The sequence below is a fragment of the Heptranchias perlo genome, chromosome 10 (assembly GCF_035084215.1).
Source record: "Heptranchias perlo isolate sHepPer1 chromosome 10, sHepPer1.hap1, whole genome shotgun sequence".
In the NCBI taxonomy this organism is placed as follows: Eukaryota; Metazoa; Chordata; class Chondrichthyes; order Hexanchiformes; family Hexanchidae; genus Heptranchias; species Heptranchias perlo.
In genome coordinates, this window is record NC_090334.1 from 4,406,346 (window position 1) to 4,419,847 (window position 13,502).

Below are 13,502 nucleotides of genomic sequence, written 5' to 3' on the forward strand. Positions count from 1 at the left end.
TTGTTGATGCACACAGTGAACTGAAGTGGCCCCAGAACTGAACCCACTTCAAACCACTCTGAAACTGCTTTTAACTCCTATGCTGTTTTCACTCTTCTAACCAACTTTTCATCTAATTTGCTATCCTCCACCTAATTCTAAACCCCTTAATCTTCTCTGGTAATTTTCCGTGTGATACCTTGTCAAAGGCTTTCCTAAAGTTCATGTACACTGCATGTCTCTCCCTTTTACCTTGCATGTCTGTTACCTCTTCAAAGAATACCTTGAGGTTTGTCAAGCGCGATTCGTCCCTTTTGCAATCCATGTTGGCTGCTTCTAACTATTTTCTCTCCATCTAGATATGTGGTAATTTCATCCTTCATTAGGGATTCCAAGATGTTTCCCTACAACTAATGTTAAACTGACTGAACTGTACTTACCTGGGTTAGCGCTGTTTCCCTTTTTAAAAATGGGTATAACGTTGGCCAGACTCTGGTACACATCCACACTCAATAGAGTCCTGAAATATTTCTAGGGCCATGGCAATTTCCTCCCTCCTCTCCCTTAGGATCCTAGGATGTGTCTTGTTGGACCTTGGCATTTGCATTCATTTAACAACTAACTTCTATCAAATTTTCCTTTTATCAATCATATTATTCATCAAAAGCAAAATACTGCGGCTGCTTGAAATCTGAAATTCTTCGACCAGAAACGTTAACACTGATTCTTTCTTCACAGATGCTGCCTCACTTGCTGAGTGCTTTCAGCATTTTCTGTTTTTAAATATTACTCATCTCGCTCTCAACCACTTCAGAAATTTTGTTCATCTACCTGATCTATTTCTTTCCCTTAAAATCAGAACGAACAGCTCATTCACAGTGTGAGAAGGCAATAAGATGTATGCAGTGAAAGAAGCAAGGAAAGTAGGTCATCTTTTTTGATCTAGCAACGCATCCGCCCTTCAGGAAGGACCCGTGTACGCATTTTAGGAATTCCAGTCCCTTTTCTCCATTTACCCCCTCTCTGTCTCAGTTTATAAGTGGATAATTAAAATCTCCCAGAACAATACATTTTGTTCCCACTTTGCTCTCTCATCTGACTATAGATTTCCTCTTCAATTGCCTAGTCATAATTTAGTGGTCTGTAATACACTCCTACTAATGTAACAAAACCATTTTTAATCTTTGTTCGCCAACCATATTTACTGTCTGTACCTCTGTCTACATCAACCCTTTCTACAGTCTGTATTCTGTTTTTTGCTGATGTTAACACTGCCTTCTTTCTCATCTTTTCTATCCCTCCTAAATATTATTCTGATATGTTTGTTTTCCTTGTCCAATTTGCAGCCAGGTTTCTCTTGAAGCTAGACCTTCCTGTAAAATAGTTGCTTCCAGTTCCCTCAGTTTATTTCCCACACTCTCGTATTGCAATACAAACATTTTCAACTTTAACACCACTACTTTTCCCATGATTTTTTTTGTCTAAGCTACTCCCACCTTTATTTCAGTCTTTTTCCTGTTTATATTTAGTCAGTTTGATTTTATTCATCTATTTGATATCCCCCTTGCTAAATTGCTTTCTGTGTGAATATTAGCCTTATCTATTTCTCCCTTCTCTCTTACCTGATCCTGGTTGGTTTTATTTTACAAGCCAGCCCCCATCCCAGTTTAAAAAGATCATCTCTTTCCCATTTAACCATTTTGCCAGTACGTTATCACCCTTCCTGTTCAGATGTATTCCATCATTGTAGAATAGCTCCCATTCGTCCCAGAACTGGTGTCAATGCCCAGCAAAGAGGATTTCCTCTTGCTGACACCACTCCTTTAGTCATGCATTGATTTTCCTAATCTTCCTGTCCTTCGCTATTCTAGCATATGGCTGAGGAAGTAATCATCAACAACAATTACTACGTTAAATAGTGTCTTTAACGTAGCAAAAACATCCCAAGGCACTTCAAAGGAGCGTTATCAGACATAATTTGATATCGAGCCACATACAGGTATTAGGACAGGTGACCAGAAGCTTGCTCAAGGAGGCACTTTCAAATTCCCAACTCTCTAGCCGTTGGCCCTCTATTCACCTTAACATTTCTGCAGCTACTGATCTGCTCAATCACACCCTCACCTCCATCTTTAATGCCTTTGTCCCCATTAAAACCATTACACTCTCACACCCTGTTCGTTCCCCCCTGGTACAGCCCCCATCTCCACTCCTTTGAATCCAAGGAACACAGACTTGAAGGTTTATGGTGGACAACTGGTTTAGCCATTCATTGCCTGATCTGGCTGGACCACATAAAGCATTATTGGGTCCTGCTGTCCTCTGCCGAAACTGCTCACTATTCCAGGATCATCCTGGAATGCAAAGATAACCCCGGCTTCTCTTCTCCACTACAGACCGCCTCCTTAAACCCCTCTCAACTGCCCCCTCCACCCTCACCTCCAACAAGTGTGAGGAGCTCATGGACTATTTTGTCACTAAGATTGAGACCATCTGTTCAGCTGCCTCTGCCGTTTCCCTCCCTTCTAGCCTACCAAGTTAAACTTCCCCTAAAGTTTCCCCTGCCCTAACCCTGAACTTTCTCTAGTTTCTCTCCTATCTCCCCATATGTCCTCTGAGTTCATTTTATCCATGAGACCCATCTCCTGCTCCCTCAATCCTATTACCACCAAACTGTTGACCATCCAAATTCCCTTTCTGGCCCCAGTGTTAGCTGATATTGTTAACGGTTCCCTCTCCTCAGGTACTGTTCCCCTCTCCTTCAAATCTGCCTTTATCACCCCCCTCAAAAAAAAAAAACAATCCACTCTGTCCTTGCAAAGTACCAACCTACAACCTCCCTTTCCTCTCAAGTCCTTGAACGTGTTGTCGCCTCCCAAATCCATGCTCATCTTTCCCGCAATGCCATGTTTGAACCCCTCCAATCAGATTTCCACCCCTACCATACCACTGAAACGGCTCTTAACAAAGTCACAAATGACATCCGATGTGACTGTGGGAAACTTTCCCTCCTCATCCTTCTCGGGCTGTCTGCAGCCTTTGACGAGGTTGACCACACCATCCACCTCCAATGCTTCTCCTCTGTTGTCCATCTGGGTGGGACTGCCCTTTGGTTCCATTCCTATTTATCCAGCCGTAGCCAGAGAGTCACTTGCAATGGCTTCTCTTCCCACTCCCACACTGTTAACTCTGGAGTCCCCCAACGATCTATCCTTGGTCCCCTCCTATTTCTCATTTAGATGCTATTCCTCTGTAACATCATCTGCAAACACGTCAGGTTCCACATGTACGCTGGCAATACCCAGCTCTACCTCACCGCCACCCCTCTCGACCTCTCCATTGTCTCTGATTTGTCTTGCTGCTTGTCCGACATCCCGTATTGGATGAGCAGAAATTTCCTCCAATTAAATATTGGGAAGACAAAGCCATTGTCTTTGGTCCCTGCCACAAACTCCATTCCTTAGCCACCGACTCCATTCCTCTGCCTGGCCACTGTCTGAGGCTGAACCAGACGGTTCACAACCGTGGCGTCCTATTTGAGCTGAGCTTCCAACTCTATATTCTCTCCATCACCAAGACCGACTACTTACACCTCCGTAACATCGCCTGACTCCGCCCCAGCCTGAGCTCTTCTGCTGCTGTAACCCTCATCCATATATTTGTAACCTCTTAACTCTAGTATTCCAATGCTCCCCTGGCCAGCCTCCCATCTTGCACCCTCTGTAAAGTTGAGCACATCCAAAACTCTGCTGCCCGTTTCCTAACTCGCACCAAGTCTTGTTCATCCATCATTCGCTGACCTACATTGGCTCCCGGACCAGCAATGCCTCGCTTTTAAAATTCTCATTGTTGTTTTCAAATCTCTCGATGGCATCATCTCTCCCTATCTCTAACATCCTACAACCCTCCGAGATCTCTGCACTCCTCTAATTCTGGTCTCTTGAGCAACCCAAATTTCCTTTGCTTTACCATTGGCAAGCAAAGGATCTTGGCTAGGAAGATCAGGAAATACAACAGTAACGGTGGCGATAAGAAATAACAAGGGGCAGAATCACCGGTGGGAATAGTTCATAGACCCCCTAACAGTAGTTAAACTGTTGGACAGAGTATTAATCAAGAAATGAGAAGCTTGTAACAAAGGTAGTGCAATAAACATGGGGGACTTTAATCTTCATATAGACTGGGCAAATCAAATTGGCAAAGTAATTTGGAGGATGAGTTTGTGGAATACATTCGAGACAGTTTCCTAGAACAATACGCTGTGGAACCAACCAGGGAACAGGCTATTTTAGATCTTTTGTGTAATGAGACAGGGTTAATTAATAATCTCATAGTAAGGAATCCTTTGGTGAAGTGTGATCATAATATGATAGAATTTCATAGAGTTTGAGAGTGACATGCTTAAGTTCAAAACTAGAGTCTTAAACTTAAACAAAGCCAATTATTTAGGTATAAGGGGCGAGTTGGCTAAGGCAGACTGGGAAATTAGATTAAAAAGTATGACTGTAGATAAGCAATGGCAAACATTTAAAGAAATATTTCAAAATTCTCAATGAATATACATTCCATTGAGGAATAAAAACCCCACTGGAAAAGTGATCCATCCACGACTAACTAAAGAAGTTAAGGATAGTATTAGATTAAAAGAGGAGGCTTATAATGTTGCCAAAAGAGTAGTAAGCCTGAGGATTGCGAGAGCTTTAGAAACCAGCGAAGGCTGTCCTAAAATTTGAGAGGGAGAGAATAGAATATGAGAGTAAACTAGCAAGAAATATAAAAACAAATTGCGAGAGCTTCTACAAATCCATAAGAAGGAAGCGAGTAGCGAAAGTAAACCTGGGTCCCTTAGAGGCTGAGACAGGAGAAATTATAATAGGAAATAAGGAAATGGCAGGGACAGTAAACAAATATTTTGTATCTGTCTTCACGGTAGAAGACACAAAAAGCATACCAGAAATAGTGGGGAACCAAGAGTCTAATGAGAGTGAGGAACTTAAAGTATTTAATTAGTACTGTAAAAGTACTGGAGAAATTAATGGGACTCAAAGCTGACAAATACCCCGGACCATATGGCCTGCATCTTAGGGTTCTAAAAGAGGTGGCTGCAGAGATAGGAGATGCATTCGTTGTGATCTTCCAAAATTCCGTAGATTCGAGAACAGTCCCAGTGGATTGGAAGGTAATAAATGTAACACTGCTATTCAAGAAAAAGGGAGAGAGAAAACCGGGAACTACAAGCCAGTTAGCCTGACATTGGGAAAATGCTGGAATCCATTATTAAGGATGTGGTAACGGGGCACTTAGCAAATCATATGATTAGGCAGAGTCAACATGTTTTTATGAAAGGGAAATCGTCTTTGACAAATCTACTGGAGGTTTTTGAGGATGTAACTGGCAAGGTAGATAAAGGGAAACCAGTGGAAGTCGTATATTTGGATTTTCAAAATGCATTTGATAAGGTACCACACAGAAAGTTGTTACACAAAGATAAGGGCTCGTGGGGTTGGGGGTAATATAGTAGCATGGAGAGAGGATTGGTTAACCGACAGAAAACAGAATCGGGATAAACGGGTCATTTTCAGGTTGGCAGACTGTAACTAATGGGGTGCCGCAAGGATCAGTGCTTGGGCCTTTGTAATTTACAATCTCTATTACTGACTTAGATGAAGGGACCGAGTGTAATGTATCCAAGTTTACTGACTATACAAAGCTAGGTGGGAAAGTAAGCTGTGAGGAGGACAGAGTCTGCAAAGGGATATAGACAGGTTAAGTGAGTGGGCAAGAAGGTGGCAGATGGAGTATAATGTGGGGAAATGTGAGGTTATTCACCTTGGTAGGAAGAAAAGAAAAACAATATTTTTTAATTGTGAGAAACTGTTAAATGTTGGTGTTCAGAGGGATTTGTGCCCTTGTACAAGAAACACAAAATTAACATGCAGGTACAGCAAGCAATTAGGAAGGCAAATTGTATGTTGGCCTTTATTGCAATGGGGTTGGAGTACAAAGAGTAAGGAAGTCTTGCTGCAATTGTACAGGGCTTTGGAGAGACCACACCTGGAGTACCGTGTCTCCTTACCTAAGGAAGGATATACTTAGGTCAGCCCTCTCATCCCAGGAATCAATCTAGTAAACCTATGAGGAGAGATTGATTAGAATGGGCCTGTACATTATGGAGTTTAGAAGAATCAACGGTGATCTCATTGAAACTTATAAGATTCTGAGCGGGCTTGACAGGATAGATGCTGAGGCTGTTTCCCCCAGCTAGAGAGTCTAGAACTTGGGGGCATAGTCTCAGGATAAGGGGTTGTCCATTTAGGGCTGAGATGAGGAGGAATTTCTTCACCCAGGGTTGTGAATCTTTGGAATTCTCTACCCCAAAGGGCTGTGGATCCTCAGTCAGTGAGTACATTCAAGACTGAGATGGATAGATTTTTGGACTCTAACAGAATCAAGGGATATGGGGATCGAGTTGGAAAGTGGAGTTGAGGTCGAAGTTCAGCCGTGACCTTATTGAATGGTGGAGCAGGCTCGAGGGGCCGTATGCCTACTCCTGCTCCTATTTTTTATGTGCCTTCAGCTGTCTAGGCCTCAAGCTCTGGAATTCCCTCCCTAAACCCCTCTACCTCTCCTCCTTTTAAGATGCTCCTTTAAACCTACCTCTTTGACCCGTCCTGATATTTCTTTCCTTGGGTCGGTGTCAAATCTTCGATTACTGCTCCTGTGACGTGCCTTGGGATGTTTTACTACTTTAAAGGCACTATATGAATGCAAGTTCTTGTTTTAAGAGCATCTTAGAGGAGAGAGAGGTGGAGAAGTTTAGGCAGGAATTCCAGAGCTTAGGCTTAGGCAGCTGATGGCACAGCCGCCAATGGTGGAGCGATTAAAACCAAGGATGCGCAGGAGGCCAGAATTGGAGGAGCGCAGAGATCTCGGAGGGGTGTAGGGCTGGAGGACGGTGGAAAGATATGGAGGGTCAAGGTCATGGAGGGATTTGAAAACAAGGATGAGAATTTTAAAATCTGAATTACCACCTGTGGTAAATTATCTTGAAGGACTTCAGATCTTTCTTTACCCACCCATTGGCTGCCATGTGGACCATAATAACTGGTTGCTCTTCCTCCCCTTCCATACCCTTTTCCCTTAGGCAACAAAGCATCCAGGGCTGTCGATCTGGACAGCAGATTATCATGTCAGCCCCTCTGTTGAATCCCCTATCACTTCTGCATTTCTAGCTGTGTTGCTAATCTTCCCCCATTGGACCCATCTCCTGTTAGTTGGGGCCATCGATATTTATTTGATGGACCTGCCTAGAGTCCTTTTTCCCCACCGGAAGCTGGAGCTTCACATCTGAGTGTAAGTTGCATAGGTTGCTCCTCTTCTAACCTTTCCTTTCTGCTTTTCCCTGCCCCTCAGATAGTCACCTATCTTTTCTGCTACTGCCTGTTCCCTATCTCTCTTCGGTGATAATCACCCTCTCAAACTCACTCCAGAAACTGCTCGCTCTCCCTGATGTGTCAGATTGTCTCCATCTTCATCTCGAGTTCTGAGGTTTTTGAGCTTGAGCAACTTGAGTTGGCGACACTTCTCACAGACCTGTTTGCTCAAGTCAACAACTGGTGCTCGAAACTCACATCCTGCAGGAATGACACTTCACTGAGCCGTCCTGTGCAGCTATTTGTAGGTTTAGTTAGTTTGCTCTACTTTAAAGTTTATATACTTGCATTTAATATCAGATTTAAATGGATATTAAAGTCTTCATGGTCTTTTAGGGCTGATGGGATAGGGGTAATATATTAACGTGGATAGAGGATTGGTTATCGGACAGAAAACAGTAGGACTAAACGGGTGATTTTCAGGTTGGCAGGCTGTAACTAGTAGATGCCGCAAGGATCAGTGCTTGGGCCTCAGCTATTTACAATCTATATCAATGACTTAGATGAGGGGACCGAGTGTAACGTATCCAAGTTTGCTGCCGATACAAAGCTAGGTGGGAAAGTGAGCTGAGAGGAGGACGCAAAAAAGGTTGCAAAGGGATATAGACAAGTTTAGTGAGTGGGCGAGAAGGTGGCAGATGGGGCAATGTGAAATTATCCACTTTGGTAGGAAGAATAGAAAAGCAGAATATTTTTTAAAAAGTGAGACTGAAAAATGTTGGTAGTCGGAGGCATTTGGGTATCCTTGTACACGAATCACAAAGTGAACATGCAGGTACAGCAAACAGTTATGAAGGCAAATGGTATGTTAGCCTTTATTGCAAGGGGGTTGGAGTATAAGCATAAGGAGGTCTTGCTGCAATTATATAGGGCTCTGGTGAGACCATACCTGGAGTACTGTGTACAGTTTTGGTCACCTTACCTAAGGAAGGATATACTTGCCTTGGAGGCGGTGCAACATAGATTCACTAGATTAATTCCTGGGATGAGAGGGTTCTCCTATGAGGAGAGATTGAGTAGAATGGGCCTATACTCTCGAGTTTAGAAGAATAAGAGGTGATCTTATTGAAACTTACAAAATTCTTAGAGGGCTTGACAGGATAGATGCAGAGAGGCTGTTTACTGTGGCTGAAGAGTCTAGAACTAGGGGGCATAGTCCTAGGATAAGGCGTTGGCCACTTAGGACCGAGATGAGGAAAAATTCTTCAGTCAGGATTGTAAATCTTTAGAATTCTCTACTCCAAAGGGCTGTGGCTGCTCAGTCATTGAGTATATTCAAGACTGAGATCAATGGACATTTGGACACTAAGGGAATCAAGGGACATGGGGATAGGGTGGGAAAGTGGAGTTGAAGTAGAAGGTCAGCCATGATCTTATTGAATGGTGGAGCAGGCTTGTGGGGCCTTATGGCCTACTCCTGCTCCTATTTCTTATGTTATCTGCTCACTGTAATGATTCACAGTTGAGTCGTGAACTTTTTCTCTCTAACAGATGATGAAACTGGCTGCCAATTTAAATCCCTTTTAATGAAATATTTAACTTTGGTGTCAGGACCATGAATATTTAACTAAGTGACTCCGCTTACAATACGTTGCCAAACTGACTGGGTGTTCCATGAAGCTAAGGTGCTGTATCAATTCCATGCAGCATACTGTAACTGCGATTCCATCAAAAAGCACCTGTCAGAGCAGCACAGACCATTACGTTCACGCTGAGTGTAACATTCCATTGCACTGGAGTTTGTCCAGTCCTGTTTGGCAGAAAAATTCTATCAAAACTCTTGTGGTGCAAAGAATATACACTTTCCCTTTCAAGAATTAAAATGTTCAGATGGTGAGGCAGAGACGACATTGAACAAGATTTGTGGAGCTTGCATGTTGCCCATCTGTGAACCCCTCTGCCCTTCCTGGCCATGTATATCAGCAGTTCACCACTCACTTCATGTTTTCAGTCTGCTTTCAGGTTCCTGATGTGAAATTCAAGAGTTGGGAAGATTCTGGGAGACTGGTGTTAACCAGTTCCCCATGTTTATACCCCTAAGTCCGGCTGCCTTATCCTGCCAGCGCCATATCCATGATCTGCGGCTGGAAGTGGGAGACTGATTTAGTAATGTAAATGTTGGGGACTGGGTCACCTACTCTGCATTAAACTACTGTGTATAAAAGCAGCTATTGTCTGATAGTCAAATATTTGGTAAAACAGGCCCTGAGCTAAAATGATATAGTTCAGGTTTGTGAATTTCTACACGACTGCAGTGTCTACTTTTACCACTAGAGGGCATGTCAGATTGGGTGGACAGTAACTGCTCACTCGCAGTGTATATGGTAAACAAATGTCCTCCCACATGAGCTGGTAGTTGAAGACAGGGAAAACTGTGTTAGTGACGGAGGAGCTATTAGTCATTTGTCTAATGTTTTGCCCTTGTAACAGATACTTGTTCAAACTGCAGGCATTCCCAGTACAAATGGTATATTGCACATGCTTTTGTAGATGTTCCCTGGTATCTAGGTCAGTGTGTGTGTATATGCCTGGGTCTGTGTTTTGTGTGAATGTATATTTGGGTCTATGTTTACATGTGTGATGTGTTTTATGAGAGGAGTTATGTTGAGAAAGGGAGGGAGAAGAGTGCTGAATAGGGAGGGGTCTTTGGGAGTTGCATCTCATTGCAATGATTTTAGGTTAGCACCTCCAGAAATCCTGCCATGTTGAGAAGTAGATCTGTCTCGATCAAGGTACCGACAATGACCTGGATAATGAAAGGAAAGGATGAGCCAAGCTGACCCCTACTTTGGTGAAGAAACAACTTGTTGTGCCATTAGTGGACACATTCAGCCCAATACTCGATAGTACCCAGACTCCACAGTTGGATGTTCAAACCTGCATCTTTAAAGAGGACGTTCAGGGCTCCTGTTTAATGTGACTAAATCTAATTTACATAAGATTTCAAAATTGTGATTGCTGTTTTGGCCATCGCATCCCAGGATTGTCAACTTATAATTAATACCCCTGGTTTATGATCGCATAAGTTGTTCTGTTTACGTGGGATTTTCACCTGTGTTTTGAGATTATATTCTGTGATTCAGTCCATTTTTTCCCCACATGGAAACCCTAAATCAGTGGCCTATATAGCGATAGTTGGAGTCACTAGTTGCTGAGCACCCATTGCAGGGATATCATACAGGCCAATTCCCTTGAAATGGAAATCATCTCATTGTCCATCAGGGGAGCAAAATAGTGTGGAGACCGCCGAAGACTCTGGCCTCACCTGTATTGGAGCCATCACACTTACATTCAGTGTAACAGTGTAGCATCATGGAAGCTCTTTAAAGCCAGCAGAGCCGATTATGAAGCCTGTCTTTTGCATGGACTTTAAAGGACAGATAAGTTTCACCAGTTATTGTGCACACTTTCAATTTTGACTCCAGCATGTGTTCACCTCACCAGAGTGTGAGGCTGTGTGAACATTGATAGTTACAGCATGTGTCTGGTGAATAGAGGAGTGTCTTGTACTGCAACTTGATCATGAGCAGTCTTTGGCTCCTGAATTTGAAACTACCAATATTAACCTTTGTAACGTGGACAGCAGCATCAGTGATCTCCAGGCAGGAGAGTTCTAGAACCTTCCTAACGCCACGTGCAAGGGCCTCCATTTGCAGCAATAGGGCACTTGGCTCTCCTGGGACAGGTGCCCTTTGGAACATGCTAGAAACTAAGGTTTGTCAGTAATAGCACCTCCCTAAAGGTGTCCAGGAGGTGCACAGAGCTCAGACAGGTTTGAGTTGAGCTGGTAGACCAACATAGTGGTGGCAGATTCATTTACATTTATAGATCCACAAAATGATTTCCCCATTGCTTAATGCAGATGTTAATGTTAGGCCTGTGTTAACGAGGGAGTGGTAATACAGGTTATGGTCATAGTGTGGTGTGTCAGTTTTCTCCAGGACCGGGGCCCTCTACTGTTCTCACTGAACAGTGAGGACAGGTTTATTGGACGGGTTTATTTCTGGGAAGCTGAGCAAAGACTCTTCAATTTGCTAATGGATTGCGGTGGGGCAAGTGACTTGGTATGGTTTTTTTTTAAATTGTGTGCCGGAGCAGTGTGAAATCTCAATTCACCTGGGCAGGTGCGTATAATTGATTGGGACACGTCACGGTTCAGTTAATTGACTCAAATTCAGGAAGATGCCCAGTGTAAATGGAGTTCGGACTTTATGCTTTTGAGACTGTATTGGAAGTCCTTTTCCAGCTTTCCAATAAAACATTACTTTATTCTAATTTAGTTTTCTTAATTATTCAGCCTTCAGTTTTAAAAAGTAATAATATGGACAGTTAGAAAATACAACATCTGAGCGACTAGGGCAAAGATGCAGCAAGACACACTCAGCCAGTGAGTTTTTTTTTGCTGTGTCACATCTTTGATCCGACAGAGTTATGTGCTTCGACAATTACATTTCCGAAGGCCCAGTTAGAAGACAGCAAAACCAGAACTGATCCCTTTACCTGGATGCTCTTCAACCAGCACCACCTGTTGTATTCTGGAGAAACTAACTGTCAAAAGTGTTGATGCTGATTGAAACTTTTTATAATGTGGAAATGTCACTGAAGCTCGGCATTTATAATCGGTCGGAACAAAAGGCATGGTGAACTAGTAGGCTTTACATTTAACAAAACTGTTCATATTTGAAATACATGTATGCTGAACTAGGACTGAAAACAGGGAAAAAATAATTTAATTTTTCCTGTTGAAAAGCTTAACTTGCTGCTTTTGAGGGCTTTGAAATTTCGAGCTCATGGCTTGGAGTTGCTATCCTTCCTTGAGAAAATTGTGGAATAATAAACATGTTCCTCATATTGAGTATTTCGAACTGCTAATCTTATCCGGAATCTTCTGCTTTAGATTGAGGATATGAATAGTGAAGCCTTTTAGGCTGAAACTTGCATTGTTATGTAGGAATGTTTCATTCCTACTTGCACAGGAATCCTTGTTCCCAAAACCAGGGGCTCGGAACAAAAGCTGTATTTTCTGCAGTGACTGACTTGTAATCCACAGCTCACATGTTAAAAGGAAATTGAGAGAACAAAGAAATGGCAATGTGTTGTGTTTGGAACCTGCAGTCAGCACAGCGCAGTGAAATTATTTGAAAAGTTTGGAAATATTTCATGGTGCGGTCTCTGGTGTAAACACATTGCAGCAAAGAATGGGAGAATACAATGGCAGTGGTTTGGCAATGCTTTAAAGGTCAAATAATGAAGCATTTTTCTTGGTTGTGGGAGAGTTCCTTTGCACATCCTCTTGTTTCTGGAATGAATGTAGAGATTATTAGCTGGTACAGTGTTAAAATCAGTCATCACTTGTTAAGTCAATTATACTATGGTCTTTCTGGCCCTAAAGTAATTTTGGATGGACATTAATTTAAAATGTTGAGTATAGCTCAGGAATCTGATCGATAATCTTGACCTTCAGTCCCACGTTCTGGCAAAAAATACATAGCTGCAGTCTGTTTCAACATTTCGAAGCATTCATTGGAAAGCATGAGAACTTTTTAAAGTGCATTTTAGATGAGATGTCCCATTGGCTCTTTCCTACAAACTTCTACCATTGTTTGGGTGACTTTAGGTGTAGCTCTGTGGAGGCACTATTGCATTGTCCCGGAGCAGAGTGTCACGTGAGTAATGGTATAACTCCGGTATACAAAAATGCAATCAACACTGCACTTACCACTCAGACTTGTACCTGTAATATAACTATAACTTTCATACATAGAATGTACAACACAGAAAGGCCACTCAGCCCAACTGGTCCATGCTGGTGTTTATGCTCCAAACGAGCCTCCTCCCAACCCTCTTTAACTGTAACTGTACCAGCATAACCTTCTATTCCTTTCTCCCTCGTGTTTATCTAGTTTTTCCCTTAAATGCACCTAGCTAACACTAGAGCAGACTCTTCATAGGACTGTAATATTGAGAAGTGTCCAGAGCTGTATTGAGTAGATGATACTTGATGATCTTTACACTGGTGACCAGACCATCAAATTCTGCCTTATAGTTTCCCTCCGAGTATGAAGGCGCTGGTACCCAGATTTTGCTGCT

General features: G+C 42.7%; 1 protein-coding gene across 1 annotated transcript in view; it reads left to right on the forward strand.

Annotated features, from left to right (window-relative positions):
- Positions 1-13,502, forward strand: part of LOC137326239 (EH domain-containing protein 4-like) — a 75,141-nt gene that overhangs the window by 58,980 nt on the left and 2,659 nt on the right. The window lies entirely within an intron of this gene.